Source organism: Quercus suber, unplaced genomic scaffold (genome assembly GCF_002906115.3).
Source record: "Quercus suber isolate HL8 unplaced genomic scaffold, Cork oak 2.0 scaffold_70, whole genome shotgun sequence".
NCBI classification, from domain to species: domain Eukaryota; kingdom Viridiplantae; phylum Streptophyta; class Magnoliopsida; order Fagales; family Fagaceae; genus Quercus; species Quercus suber.
The window spans coordinates 427586-441644 of NW_027069535.1; the positions used below are offsets into that span (position 1 = coordinate 427586).

Consider the following 14059-nt stretch of genomic DNA (forward strand, 5'->3'; position numbering starts at 1 on the left):
ATTGATGACTACTCTAGAAAGGTATGGATTTATTTTATGAAGCATAAGTCTGATGTGTTTGGCATATTTAAAAAGTGGAAAGCACAGGTTGAGAATCAGACTGGCAGGAAAATAAAATACCTTAGAACAGATAATGGACTAAGTATAGAGATAAAGAATTTATAAGGTTTTGTGAATTAGAAGGCATTACTGTCAATTCACAGTTAAAGGAACTCCACAGCAGAATGGGGTTGCAGAGAGAATGAACAGAACCTTAGCAGAAAGAGCCAGATGCATGAGATTGAATGTAGGGTTGCCTAAGGTGTTCTGGGCAGAGACAGTTAACACAGCAAGCTTCATTATTAATAGATCTCCATCATCAGCCATAGATTTCAAGATTCCATAAGAGGTTTGGTCAGGTAGACCAGTTGTAAAAATCTTTGGTTGTCTAGCTTTGTGCATGTTCAGAGTGGAGAGCGTTCTAAATTGGATTCGAAATCAAGAAAATGCGTATTTCTTGGTTTTGAAAAAGGTGTTGAAGGCTACAGGCTTTGGATCCAATCTCAAAGAAAACGGTGACCAGCAAAGATGTCATATTTGATGAAGCCTTTATGTTGAAATAGAATAAAGCAGGGACATGTGATGATAGTCCATAGGAGAAATTAATTGTTGAGGTGGAGTTTGATGAGAATAGTTCACCCAGTGATAAGGGTGATGTTGAGATTGATCCACAGCAGCAATAAGAAGAGTCTTATTCAATTGCTAAAGGTAGAGAGAAGCGGGTTCACAAAGCACTACAGAGATATGGCTTTGAAGACATGGTTAGCTTTGCTCTCATAACTAGCAGTGGAGATCCATTGTCTTACAGGGATGTAGAAGAGATGGGATCACTACAGAAGAATAAGATTTAGGAATCCTCTAGTATGTTGACAAAGCCAATTCCAACAAACAAGTTCAAGGGCTACTTGGACTTGGTTGATGTTTGTAGCTTGTAAGCTCTTAAGGGCTAGGGTAGAGGCGATGGAGGAGTTTGCTCGTATAACTTGATCAATTCAAGCCAAGGTAGAGATTTGTTGACATGGGTGGCTTGAATTGCCACTGAAGCACAAGCCGATTCTTGTAAGTTGGTCAAGGATGACCGAGTACAGCTAGGAATGTATTTACTAGTACAATCGACCAATGACATATATATATATATATATATTACGTTTGTGTTAAAAAAAAAAGGCAATAGAGATTATTCCAATTAACCTAGTGAGCAGCAGTCGCATGAAAGAAAATAGAGAAAAGAAAGGCAACCAACTTCTATTCTTATTGTTTCTGTGAAAGAGTGTTAGGGTGTAATTAAGATTTGGGTTTCTTGAGAGTGTTCTTGTGCACTATTGTATCTCCCTATTTTTTTTATAGTGAAATTTCTCCGTCGTCACTGTGGAGGTAGGCAGTTTATTGAACCACATAAATTCTTGTGTTCTTTGTGTTTGTTTGTTATTTAATTTTAGCTTATTTACTGTTATTGATTTGAGTCCTGGGGTGCTATCTGCACAACAAATTATTTCATAATATATACGAAAGTTAGAAATTATAGAAGTGATTGGCTTAACTGTAATGAATGTTGAAGATAGTCGTTACCTAAATTAAACTTTCAATGACAATTGTATTTTTTTTTTTTTTTANCAAGGAGTTCATAAGGCCTTGCTTGGGAAGGAGAAGAAACCAAAAACGATGAAGGATGTAGAATAGGTAGAAATGGATGAGAAAGCAGCTAGCGCTATTCGTCTCAACCTAGGTGATGAGGTCATTCATAACATCCTAGAAGCAAAAACTACAAAGGAAGTTTGGGAAAAACTAGAAGGTCTTTATATGAGAAAGAATCTGACAAACAAGTTGTACGTGAAGAAGCAACTGTATAGTTTGCATATGAAGGAATGTTCAGATCTGTTGGAGCAACGTTTAACATGTTGAATACCCAATTGTCAAGTTTTGGGGTGAATTATGAGGATGAAGATAAAGCTTTACTCTTATTAGCGTCGCTTTCTACTTTTTTTGATCATCTAGTGACTACGTTGATGTACGGGAAAGAGACTATAGTACTCGATGAGGTGACTAGTGCTCTCTTGTCATATATAAAGATGAAGCAAGATGGCGATGGTTCTCAGGCTGATGGACTTATTGTAAAGTCTAAGTCAAGCAATAGGGGTAGAAGCAGGTCAAGAGACAGAACTCCAACAGGAACAGATCATAGTCTAAATCACGTGCAAAGAAAGATGTAGAGTGCTTTTATTGTCACAAGAAAGGGCACTACAAGAATCAGTGTAAAGAGTTGAAAGAGCATTTAGAGGAGAAGAAGAATGGAAAGAAGCCCCTAGAATCAACTAGTGTTGCTGAAGAAACATCAGATGACAGTGAAGTTGGTGCAGATTTACTTTCAGTCTCATTAAGTAACAATGTTCTATTGGAATCTTGGGTTTTAGATTCAGCATGCTCATATCATATGACTCCAAAGAAAGATTGGTTTGACACGTATAAGCCTTACAACAGTGGTATGGTCCAAATGGGTAATGATGCTAGATGCCGGTTATTAGAATTGGTACTGGGAAGATCAAGATGTTTGATGGAGTTGTGAGAGTTCTTAGTAATGTCAGACATGTTCCAGATTTTATAAAGAATTTAATTTCGTTAGGGGTATTGGATGATTTAGGCTATTCATACTCATCAAAGGGTGGAATCATGAAGATTACCAAAGGTTCTTTAATGGTGATGAAGGGACAGAAAGTAAGCACGCTTTACAGATTGATTGGAAACACAGTTGTAGGAAGAGTTGCAGTCACCACTCTAGTAGAGTCCAGCACTGACGACACAAAATTATGGCATATGCGACTTGGCCATATTGGTGAACGTGGTATGTTAGAGTTGCACAAAAGAAATTTATTGAAGGGGGTGAAGACATGCAAGCTAGACTTCTACAAGTATTGTGTGTATGGGAAGCAGCATAGAGTTAGTTTTAAGACAGGGTCTCATACAAGTAAGGGTGTTCTTGACTACATTCATTCAGATGTTTGGGGCCCAGTATCAGTTTCTTCTCATAGCGGTACTCAGTACTTCGTCTGTTTCATTGATGACTACTCTAGAAAGGTATGGATTTATTTTATGAAGCATAAGTCTGATGTGTTTGGCATATTTAAAAAGTGGAAAGCACAGGTTGAGAATCAGACTGGCAGGAAAATAAAATACCTTAGAACAGATAATGGACTAAAGTATAGAGATAAATGAACTCCTTGTTGAATTAGGAGATCCTTCATCCGCCTTTGCCAAAGAGAAAAATTTCCCTTACCACAAAACTTCTCTACATCATATTTTGTGCTTGACATCTTTACTGTGTTCAAATGATTGAATCCTAACCTGGCTCTAATATCACTTATTATGCAGATAGCACCCCAGGACTCAAATCAATAACAGTAAATAAGCGAAAATTAAATATCAAGCACACACAAAGAACATAAGAATTTACGTGGTTCAGCAAACTGCCTACCTCCACGGCGATGACGGAGAAATTTCACTATAAAAAAAGGGAGATACAATAGTGCACAAGAACACTCTTAAGAAACCCAAATCTTAATTACACCCTAGCACTCTCTCACAGAAACAATAAGAATAGAAGCTGGCTGCCTTTCTTTTCTCTAGTTTCTTTCATGCAATTGCTGCTTACTAGGTTAATTGGAATAATCTCTATTACCCCTTTTTTTTAACACAAACCTAATATATATATATATATATGTCATTGGTAGGCTGTACTAGGAAATACATTCCTAGCTGTACTCGGTCATCCTTGACTGACTTACAAGAATGGGCTTGGGCTTCAGTGGCAATTCAAGCCACCCACGTCAACATAATTTATTTAAATATTTTGTTCGGAATTCCCATGCATTTCAAGGGTTATACACTAATTAAGTAATATAGTGAAGCTTAACACCCTTGCGGAGTATGATAGATGTACTTAGAGCATTCTCATCAAAGGTGTTAAAAATTATTCTCACCAACTCTCTCTTTTCTCCCTTCTCTCTTCTATTTCCTCTCTCACTTCTCTCTTCTCTCTCTCGTGCCTTTTTTTGTTCTTGGTGGTCTGCCAATGGTTGTGGTCCGCTGATGGTTGTTGTCTGACAGAGTGATTTGATTTTGTGGGTCTAGGTTCATGAGTCTGGGTTTTGTGTTTTGATTTCAGCGGGGTGATTTGATTTTGTAACTTGGTGGGTTCGTGGGTCTCTGACCGGCGTGGGCATCAGCGTGAGGGGAGATCGGCGTGGGTCATCGACTAGGAGTTCAGCGTGGGTCTCTGATCGTTGTGGTGGTTGTTGGAATTGTGGTGGTTGGTGGCTGGTGGTGGCTAGTATTGCTGTGTTGAGAATGTTAAACGTTATAAAGTGACTTTTTTTGTTGTTAAGTGCTAAAATTTTTAAAACCCTTGTTGTGAATGCTCTTACAAATTGAAGGCTATATGTAGATACAATTTATAACCGTTAGTGTTAATAACTAACACTAAATTAACAAAATATAAAATTCAATATTGTTCTGCTTAACTTATAAGATGTAAAAGTAAAACCCATAGATAATAAATGATAAAACAAACCAATTGTAAAAGTTCTAAGAAAACAACCAATATACTTATTCTTTATTGGATGAAGTTCATTTCAATTTATTGTGACACTAGAACTATTTTGGATCAACTTACAGAAAATTCTAGAAAATTGGATCCGACACCTTAAAGTTAAATCGATTCAAATAGATTAAGCTGGTTATTTATTCCTTATTTTTTAGATAGCTAGATTAAATTTTTAATAAGTTGAATCCACTTTGGAAAGTATAGAAGTCCAGATTGTTTCGCAGTTTAGTCATGTCACATCAGCTAAAAAAACTCGAGTAAAGGGAGTGCGACGTTTGAAGCGATGACATTTTATTATTCTAAATGAAGATAGTTCATTATATACGTTATATATATATATATATATATTATAATTGACACCCACGTCACCGCACCCACCTCCATTTCTTCAATTTACTTCTTATATTTTCATTGCAGTATCATTTTAAGTCCTTTACAAAAAAACTATGGGGCAACGTTATAAACCTTTGAAAACAAAAATAATTTGGACTAAAAATAATTGGTCCTGAAATGCTAGAGATAGCTGAATTCGAATTCGATTGCTCATTCAGAATATTTCAAGTTTATTGCAGAAGGTCGAACCACGTTAATTATTTTTTGTTTCAGTAACATGATATTAGAGTTAAGAATTTAGAATTAGGAATCATTTTTTGTGTCTCCATCTTCAACATCCTTTCCCATCACAATGTCTCTTCCTCCAACATTTCCCTCTCCAAATCCTCTCCTTCTAGGTTCTAGCTACTCTTTTAGGTTAGACACCAAAAGAACCGTACGTTGTTAGTAAAAGTTGCATGGGCTACCTCCGACTGTTGTCGTGCTCTCTCACAATATTATAAGAATATAGTATATATTGTAGACCACGATTTTATTTTTATATAATAGTTGTTCATTTAAGATTTATACAATGAGAAATATCCCTTAATTTTATTGACAGCTTTTTATATTTTTCATAAAAGTGATGTCAAAACTTTCTTATTATAATTTATTAACAATTACTCTAAGGACATCCGTTAATATGACTCTTATACAATTAATGTCCTCCCTCTCTCTCTCTCAACCAACATTAGGAAAATAGCATGTGCCGACATATGTCCTCCCTCTCTCTTTTTCTCTCTCTCTCAAACAACATTAGGAAAATAGCATGTGCCAGCATAGGACTCACTTAAATTAATTATATACAATCACTAAAGTGTGGTTTAGTAAGTAAACACATGTAATCTTCCTACTGTTTACTGTAGAATTTAGTTACGAATTCACATGATGTTCTAGCTTTAGCCCAACCTATATATATCTCATTTCCCACAAAATTAAGTCCTAATTCCCATTTGAAGTGTGAGAGAAACTCGAAGAGAATTAAGAGCCAAACACCTTGTGAGAGGAGATTAAGACAATCACACTCATCACTATCTCTAAGTTATGTGTGTTGATTGGAGTCTGGAAAAGATTGGAGCAACCCAAAATCAGCCATGAATGCTTTAAGTTGCAATTAGCATTCAATTGCAAATCCGAGAACCAGAGTAGAGAAAGAATTTGTGAAGTTGGTTGTGAGCAAAAGCTTTGAGAGCTTGAGTATATAGTTACTATTAGACTTGAAGGGTTTTGTGAGTAATATATACTGCAACTATTTATTATAGTAGACTGTTTTGTATGGGGAGGTTGTGAAGAGGTTTTGACACCTAATACTCGAGTCTTCTTCTTCATAAACACTTCAATGTGTTGTTAGTGTTTACTTTTCTATGATTGTGTTGATATTTATGTTTATCTGTGCTTACTAATGTTATATTGGCTAATCATGACGCAATTGGGTTTTAAATTGTTAGATTAGGTTAAAATTAGTATTAACCATATTAGTAACATGCAAATTAGCACTATGCCCATGCAAGAACTTTTAAATTTAATCAAAATCACTCTAAACTAAAGCACGTCATGTGACACATGTGACATGTTGACAGAGTGCAAGAACATGTAAGAACCTTTATTATTAAAATAAAACTATGATTAAAATAATTTAAAATATATAATAAAACTTCTTTTCAGTTGTTGGAAACTTATGGTAATAGGATTTAATTGGAATAATTTTTTTAAACTTCTTGAAATTTTAGTGACAAAGTTTCACTTAAGAGTAAAATATATTACTAATTTAAAGTACTTATCGTGCTTCACATGATGGAAACACATCATACAGCACGTACCACTTTATGTTGAACCACATTGCAGAAGCACCATGTGTAAGTCTCCATGGCATAAATGTGTAAATCAATGTAACGAAAGGAGAAAAAAAAAAACTAAAGATAAAATTATAGGTCATCAACTCATTACAACCACATCGTGTAGGATGCAACTTATGTTGTGTGTTTATTGGAGGGAAATATATAATCTGACCAGTCATTCAGAATTCACGGTGTACATTTTCTTATACATTGCCTCTATAAACAATATTACGCTAGAAAACTATTTAAAATTAAAAATTCAAGAACAAAGTTAAGCATGACACTGCTAAGTAAAGGATATCCATGGTTTATAACTTTACCAAACATCGATACAGTTTTGACAAAAGCATTTATAGATATCACATGCAGATGTGAACCCCATCAGGGAAAGAAGTTACACCATCCATTAGGAATAACATGTAGATTTACACACAAGATAATATTTTAGATGTTAGATTGCCTTTCATAGCTACCACTTAAATTCCAACCCAAAATAAATCGTAGTTGCTTTTATATTCTCAAACTAGGCTATCTCATAATGATGCACTAGAAATAACAAATTCTCTAATTCAGATAAGAACCTAAATATTTTATCAAGAATCTATATTCTAGTGTATTCTTCCAACATATTAGAATACCCTGACTTGTCCAATTTTTTTTTTTTATTTTTAAATCCCTGGAATATCACATATGCAATTTATGAAGCAAATGTGTTCTTTGACACTTATCCATGCAACACCAACAAGTGAGTCATGCAAAACTAACCTAACAAAATTACAAAAATAATAGATACACAATACAGCTCTATCATCACAATATTTACTTCTTCTTTTCTTTTCTATTCTTTAATAAATCATCATAATATTTACTTACTTCTTCAAAAGTCCTCTCAAGAATGGAAATGTTTGTTGTAGCTGATCTAGTTGAGTCAAACCTTGAACAAATGTTACAGGAATAAGAAACACAAACATGAAGGCAATAGTAGCCACGAGTGTTCCTATCTTACGGATCCAAAGTTGTTTGTACGGTATACAAAGGTTTGACCAATAAACATCATGTGGCTCTGGAGCCAAGTTTGTTACCCATAACATGGGATTTGAAAATTGAAGAACCTGTACAGCAACAACAGCAGCATAGCGAGTCTTGAAAAACACAAAAGCAGCTGCACTCTCCTGTACGGAAGACCAAAATAATTTAGGCTATGTAGTAAATTTCGAAAAAAAGAAAGATATAATAATTTAGAAACCAAAAGGATTAGATGATAATAATATAGCCCAATATCCTCTATTTAGAAAATAGTGTATGCTTAGACAACTACTTAAATTAAGTATATGCTAGACCATATTTTCAAATAAATCAGTGACTAAATTGCATTTAATGGAAAAGGCAAATGGAGCTACCATAAAAACCTTCTGCGGAGAGTCACAGATATAAAAAGTACAAACCATAAGCTGCATGTCAAACCTATAAGTAAATCACACTGCCATCTACATCAGTCTATCATTCTCCCACACCCAAAAATGCACCCACAGCAAGCAATTTTTAATCGGAAAAAGTTTCTCTACAAACTTAATTGGAGGAACTCTCTCCAAACAATGATGTGTTAGCACCAAAAATTGACACCTGTCCAACTTAACTAAAGCTGAAATTCAAGAACCGGTAGGGAGAGAGCCTAACGTCTGAGTTAACAGGAGCAGCTTTAATTGGGTTGGACAGGTGTCAATTTTTGGTGCTGACACATCATAGTTTGGAGAGAGTTCCTCTAATTAAGTTTGTAGAGAAACTTTTTCCTTTTTAATCTTAGACAATATAGAAACTTGAACCATAAACACGCAAAAAATGACTCTGAAAAAGACCATAAAAGGCCATAAGCACAGTGTCTCGCAAAAAGCAATTTCTTTTTTCTTTTCTTTTTTTTTGGGGAGAGAGAAAGAGAGAGGATCCTACCCTAAACCATTTTTTTTAATTGAAGTGATCGCTTTAAAGAATCAAACCCTCCCACTTACAGTTGATAACACCCTTTGACCAGTTACAAAAATTGAACATAAACCTATCTTACTTTGAACCTCTTCTCAATAAATAAATTCATTAAAAATTCCACAGGGTCAAAAGTCACAACCCAGGTCCCACTAAGCATATTGGAAAAGAGAAAACAATTAAAACTAAACATTAATATTGTAGCAGATCGATATATCTGCAAGCAACATATAAAAGAATAGGTAGAATCATTGGAGTTCAAATTTTCTGTCCTATTTTTCTTACTCCACTCTATACTCCACCAATATATACTTGCCACGTGTTCACCTAATTAATTAAATACTACTATTAATTAATAACCGTAGTATTAATAAGTCAATAATGATTGTATTTAATTAATTAGATGAACACGCGACAAGTATTTATTGGTGGAGTATAGAGTGGAGCAGGAAAAGTGAGGCAGAAGATTTAGACTCAGAATCATTCAATCAGCCATATCAGCCATACACATTAAAGCTTAGAGTTCAAGGAGATAACAAGAAACCCCCTCAAAATTCAAGCTATTCCACTCCATCCATAGGCACCAAAAGAACATGAGATCAACTCCCCAAATTTGTCAATGGTCAAAATTCTTTAGGGTGTAGCAGTCCATGCTAAAAAGGGTATTTTACACGAGACAAAACCAGATTTGCTTCCAAGGAAAAGGACCTTCAATCTAAAGCATTCAAAAATAACCTCAAATATATATAAAGGTAATTTTCCACCAGAAATATCCCTTTCCGTCTAACCCTTGCCCCACACAACTAAGAAAAGCTACTAATGTCTAGAGGGATAAGTAGCTACCCGTTCACATTGAATTCTTTTCTTAAATAAAAACATACATATATTACTCAAATTTTTACAGAAAACAAAGCCCCTGGAAGCCCCTTTTTCACATATTTTATAATGAAGAATTTCCCTTATAAAAAATCACAGATTGCAAATAAACTGCAAACTTCACCAAAATTACTTGCACTCCTAGAAAAAGCTAAGCAAGCAACTACAGCAGCTTATGTTGCAAAACTTGAGAACATATCCCCCCCCAACCCCCGGGGAAAAAAACACACACACACACACACGCAAAAGAGAGCAGAAGCCAAACATGATTTACCCTGTTACATTCACATAAATAATTAGTAACCCTGAAATCAGAACTATTTAAATCAATTCATGCCAAAATACGTTACCTTTGTGCTTTTACCCATATCCATATTAACGACAGATTTCCCACTAACACTACCATCCTCGCTAGGAAGGATGTTAAAAGAATCTGCAGGCTGTCCACAAAGACCACGATGCATTAAACTTGGCTTGCAGTTCTGTTCAATAGAAGCAGCCTTAATAACCATGTACACCTTCTCTGCATCAGTCTGCAATATAAAACATATCTTAGAGATCCAAAACAGTAGGAAAAATAAAGGCATGCAAACTCAGAAAATTTTATTTCACAGCACTCGCTCAACCCACCCAACAACAAGAAACAACACGACAAAGCCCCAATTTCAAATATCAATGTGAGAAATTCAAATATAACCCCCAATATAACCATTCCATAGCCGTGTAGCCACTAAAAATCTAGGACATATCCATCAAAGTTGGAAGTCAAACCAGAATGCAGTCAGTCATCACAATCATCATCTAATTATTGTCAAAACAAAATAACAACACTAAATAAACTCAGCTAACATACAGATCAAGGACTGCTCTCAGTGTAAATTTAACAAAATAGAAGAATGATCATTGTGCCAATAGCCATAGTGGATGTGAAACTTTATAAAGAACGTGAAAGAGAATGCTGCACAGTCAGCAAGTCCTCATTGAAAGTGCCTAAAATAAAAGAAGCCGAGACTAAGGCCAGGTAAGACGAGAAGATGAAAATAGAATTAAGCAATTTCCTGAAGAAGTCAGTTAAAAAATGTGAAATGAGGGAAGTCAAAGGCAGTTAGTTTTTTGTAATGAAGAACAAGCAATATAATTAGTTTTTTGTAACAGACGGCTTTTCATATTATAATCCAGAATAAAATAAAATGATTAACAAATTCAAATAGTAGGAATGTGGAATTACCATTCACTTCAATCACAACGTATCATATGCTAATAATTTGGGATTGGATACAAACAAAATTCAGAGTCCCTATCACAATGCTAATCAGGTAAACACGAGATTATGACCATTATATTTCTGAAATTTCTAAAACAGAGTATGAAGCATCAAAGTCAAGCTTGTGATATACGTATGTTAGCATGTAAGAAACCAGTATATATATATACTCACACACACACTAAACCACACAATGGTCTAAACTCAAGTATGTATGTAATATACAAGTGTCAGCGTGTAAAACAGAAAGGGATGACTTGATAAGCCATGAAGATATCGACTCACAGACATGTAAAAGATTTTAAAATTTGAAAAAGTGTTGCTGAATATAAACAACAAATTGCTAATTTAAGATGCGCACCATCAGTTTCTGAACTCTACCAGACCGGTACACCATTTGGTGTGACAAGTAGTTTGGTGCATGATAATTTGTGNAAGTAAGATAGGTTTATGTTCAATTTTTGTAACTGGTCAAAGGGTGTTATCAACTGTAAGTGGGAGGGTTTGATTCTTTAAAGCGATCACTTCAATTAAAAAAAATGGTTTAGGGTAGGATCCTCTCTCTTTCTCTCTCCCCAAAAAACAAAAAAAAAAAAAAGAAATTGCTTTTTGCGAGACACTGTGCTTATGGCCTTTTATGGTCTTTTTCAGAGTCATTTTTTGCGTGTTTATGGTTCAAGTTTCTATATTGTCTAAGATTAAAAATTGCTTGCTGTGGGTGCATTTTTGGGTGTGGGAGAATGATAGACTGATGTAGATGGCAGTGTGATTTACTTATAGGTTTGACATGCAGCTTATGGTTTGTACTTTTTATATCTGTGACTCTCCTCAGAAGGTTTTTATGGGAAAGTATTTCTCTCCACATTTCCTTTCTCTTCCCTCTTTCCTTCTAACCAAACAAATGAAAATGAATTATTTCTCTACCCTTCTCTCCCATTCTCTTGAACCAAACATAGCCTAACACATATACCTCTTTACTTTAATAATGGTCTAATCATCAACAATATATAACACGTACCACCTTGAACCTTCCTTAACATTCTCAATGGTAAACACTTCCATTTGCTCTGAAGAGATTCGCTTGTGATGATTTTCTTCTTTCCCATAATAATTCACCGGAAGCACTAGAAGAAAGCAAATGACAAAAGCAATAGAAAAGATTCGAATACTGCAAAGAAAATTTAAAGAGCACCCATAAGAACCTTTATATATATATATATATATACACACACACAACAAGTAATAGAAGTTTATTGAAGATGAAAAGGACTATGTTCATGACGATGAACATAAAGCACCTCAAACAGTTACAAGCAAATAAAGAAGAACTAATAGAGAGATCAAATTAATAGTTTTTGGTAATTCAACAGTTGGGGGTGAGGGGACTTGAACCATAGCTCAATAAATTTGAAAACAAATAATGAAGTTCTAGCAAACAAGCCCTTAAGAGCCATTATAAGAGGAAAATCATAACCACATCATACAAAATAATTCAATTGTGCCAGAGTTTTTGTTCAAACCAGGTGCCATAATAACACAATGTCTAACAAACATATAATTACCAAAAAACTAAATCCAACTAAAGCTTGGTTAATAGTGTTCAGACATTACCATTAGTAAAGCACTAATAATTACCAAGTGGCTATATTCACCATTCAATTGTTTGGATTTGATCTTGTAAAATTATTTATACCATATAGAAGTAGAAAATCAATCAATAAGATGGTAATACGTTCACAGAAAATATAAGAAGTGACCACAAACAGAAAGTTTTATTATAAAAGGGACATAATAATAATAATAATGCCCTAGACCAAAACAACAACAATTATCTTTTCAAGCCGTCTATCAACAAACACAAATATAATCTTTATTACATTATTTGCCAACAGTATATTGGGCACAAACTATCACCCTTCACTAACTACAAGTTTTGGGTAGTAAGCAGTCACCTGAAAACAACTATCCTGAGAAAAACCACAGCATCCATGCCACCAATACCCAATATTTCTTCTTCATTTGTTTTCCATGCTTTCACTATCCAACTAGGGGAAGGAACAAACCTCTCAAGCCAAAAAGGATCATTGTGTTTCAAGTGCATTGAAGCAAGCCTCCGTCCAAAGTACACATTTACATTGCTTGGTTGTTTTCTTAATATGGAATATAGCAATAAAAGGACTGCACACAAACCTGTATTAATTCCTACAGAGGTAAGAAGAGCAGAAACATTCATCTCCTTTTGCTATGTCAGCAACCTTCGCACATCTCATCACCCAAGAACAAAGAAAAAGGACGCCTAGATTAGTTCCATGAGCTGAAAGCATGTGATTGTCTACAAAGACCAATATTGCATGGAGAAGTGGCTTTACCTGATTCAGGTTTTTGTGTGCAAAATTTAGATGTAGTCTTCTTTTCTTTCCTGCTTAATAAAACTCTGCAGGTAAGTGTGTCATGGTATGTGTATTGAATTCAAATAAGTTTCTCACTGAAAATGCATATAATTATGTTGAAGCATATGGAAAAGAAATAATATTAACATCAGTGTGACCTAAAACACAAGCAAGGGCATACCAAAGCAGAGGATTTAATTAATACAAGCAATAGTGTTACCATTTGCAGTCTACATCTTCACTACTACATAAAAAAAATAAAAAATAAAAAAAAAAGGAAGAAGAAGAAGAAGAAGAAGAAGGAGGGGAAAAATCTTAATTTCTTGGAGTCAGACCAAGATTTTCCGTTTTCTAGTAAAAATTTGAGAATAACCACAAGTTAATTATGTAAAGGTAAATGTGAGAGAAGACAAATAAATGCCACCCACAGAGATCCTCTATAAAGATAGCCAAGTTGGATAATTCGCATTCCCTGCCATTATAAAAAGATAGAAAAAAGACTTAATCTGTAGGTGTGCTATTAAGGTAGACCTAATGAAATCCGATGATTCTCTTGATTGAGACTTTATCTAGCTTTGTCTATAAATTGTTGGCGTTCCTGTGAAATATGTGGCTTGGGTTAAGGAGTGTATAATTGCTCACAAGTTCGGTTTCTCTCAATGGGAGCCTAGTTGGTTTCTTTAAGGTCATGCCAGAATTTAAGGCA

The 14059-nt window shown here is 34.7% G+C and overlaps 1 long non-coding RNA gene across 2 annotated transcripts; it reads right to left on the minus strand.

Annotated features, from left to right (window-relative positions):
* Positions 1 to 11960: 11960 nt before the first annotated feature.
* LOC136067391 (uncharacterized) lies at positions 11961 to 13433 on the minus strand. 2 transcript variants are annotated; one of them, XR_010628862.1, is made up of 3 exons: positions 13333 to 13433; positions 12916 to 13218; positions 11961 to 12131 (listed from the first exon to the last, which is right to left on the minus strand). It is a non-coding gene; the product is annotated as an uncharacterized LOC136067391 (long non-coding RNA). The 2 variants fall into 2 exon arrangements; XR_010628863.1 differs by having other exon boundaries at positions 12916 to 13228; positions 13333 to 13416.
* Positions 13434 to 14059: the final 626 nt, after the last annotated feature.